This window comes from Penaeus chinensis, chromosome 39 (genome assembly GCF_019202785.1).
Source record: "Penaeus chinensis breed Huanghai No. 1 chromosome 39, ASM1920278v2, whole genome shotgun sequence".
NCBI classification, from domain to species: Eukaryota; Metazoa; Arthropoda; class Malacostraca; order Decapoda; family Penaeidae; genus Penaeus; species Penaeus chinensis.
In genome coordinates this window covers 20,785,393-20,787,466 of record NC_061857.1, presented here as the reverse complement: position 1 = coordinate 20,787,466, position 2,074 = coordinate 20,785,393, and the positions used below count along the sequence as shown (strand labels likewise).

The 2,074-nt window shown below is 37.7% G+C and overlaps 1 long non-coding RNA gene across 1 annotated transcript in view; it reads right to left on the bottom strand.

The window, feature by feature from the left end:
• Window positions 1-753: 753 nt before the first annotated feature.
• The window catches only part of LOC125046375, a 150,860-nt gene continuing 149,539 nt past the window's right edge, over window positions 754-2,074 (bottom strand). The window contains exon 3 of the long non-coding RNA XR_007116645.1: window positions 754-1,047. This is a non-coding gene — a long non-coding RNA (uncharacterized LOC125046375). The remainder of the gene's footprint in view (window positions 1,048-2,074) is intronic.

Below are 2,074 nucleotides of genomic sequence, written 5' to 3'. Positions count from 1 at the left end.
ACACACATACACACACACATATATATATATACATCTATATATATAAAGAGAGAGAGAGACAGAGAAAGAGAGAGAGAGAGAGAGAGTATATATCATAGCAGCAATATCAATATGATTATCACTATCTTTATCATTAACTTGCTATCGCACACTTCTAGTCACTGTTGCTTATCTTCCTATCTTCAACTGGAGGTTAGAAAATACAAGATTTTCATCAGAATCGCATATAAGAAAAAAACAAAACTTAAAAAAACAAAAACAAAAAAATTGGTTTTCATCAAATAAATGGTAGAAAACTGAACTTACACAACTTGACATTATGAAGATTTCTTTTTACTCTCACAGTTGTCATGCCACTGTTTCCATTTCTCGTGTTATTACTGTTTGACATGATCATTATCATCTTAATCATTATCACTGTTTGTTATTTCATAATTAATTTCATCATCATCTTCATTATTATTACTATTATCACGACTACTATCACTATTATGATTGTCATCATCATCATCATCATCATCATCATCATCATTATTATTATTATTATCATTAGTATTATCATGATTATTATTATTAATATTATTATTATCATTATTACTATTACTGTTCTCACTGTTATCATTATCATCATTATATGCCATCAGTATTAACATTATCATTATCATTACTATGATCATAATCATCCTCCCCGTCCACATGATCCTCACATCTTCATTACTGACATCACCATAACAATCATCACCATCCTTTGTATCACTATCACCCTGATTGATACTTCTATCCCCATAATCCCTACTACCTTCACTATCAACTCAATAGCAAGATGACCAACTTATCCATTATCACCACCCTCGTCTTATCCATTATTATTATCCCCCCTTATATGACTATCATAACCATCATCATCTTCTCCTTCTCCCCTTCTTCTTCTTCTTCCTCCTGCTCTTCATCTCATTCGTAAATCATTAACACTGAAATCTAAAGCAGAAAATATTTACATACGTCGTGTCGCTTGCCTCTGCAGCGCCGATAATCTGGACAACGTACCTGAGGAAGGAAAGATACACAGATTATTCATAAGTCGTTGAGTAAAGGTGAAAAATAATCGTTTAGAAGATGGAGAAAAAGGAGGAGATGAAAGAAGGAGAGGAGGAGAAGGAGGAGGAGGAGGAGGAGGAGAAGGAGGAGAAGGAGGAGAAGGAGGAGAAGGAGGAGAAGGAGGAGGAGGATTAGTAGTATTAGCATTAGGATTAGGAGGAGGAAAAGAAAGAGGAGGAGGAGGAGGAGGAGGAGGAGGAGGAGGAGGAGAGAGGTGGAGGAGGAGGAGGAGGAGAAGGAGGAGTTGGTGGTAGAGGAGGAGGAAAACGAAAAATAAGAGGAGAAGAAGAAGGAGAAGGAAAAGGAGAAGATAAAGGAGGAGGAGGAGGAGGAGGTTACGAATAGAGAAGACAAGGGGGAAGAGAAGAAGGAAATATAAGAAGAACAATAGGCGCATATGGAGGAGGAGGAGGAGGAGGAGGAGGAGGAGGAGGAGGAGGAGGAGCAGGAGGAGAATGGAATGGAAGAGTTGTATAAGAAGGGTAAAAAGGAGAAGGACAAGAACAAGAACAAAAACCAGAAATACAAAAAAGATAAAAAGGAAAAAAAGTAGTATAAAAAAAGGGAGGCATAAAAAACAAAACAAAAAAGTGGAAGACAAAGAAAACGAAAAAGAATAAGAGATAGATAAAGAATAAGAAAACGAGAAACAGAAGTTTGAAGGGGAAGAAGAAAGAAACAGGATAAGAATGACAAAGCCAAACATCAAAAACAGAAGAGAAAAACACACGAACACTCGAATCAAAACAAATAACGAACCGCCACTGGTCTAGCGGAGGTAAGGAAAGGTAAATAAAAAGAAGTCGAAATAAACGTAGAGGTAGAGGTAGACCACCTCCTCCCTCCCCCCCCCCCCCCTCTTTCCCCTGAGACGAGAGAAAAAGAAGTCTCCGTAACAACATAACAGCTGATTTTCTACACGTGTTGACAGAGGCGGTGAAAATGCTTGCTTTTGGTCTCGAGGATGCAAGAAGGG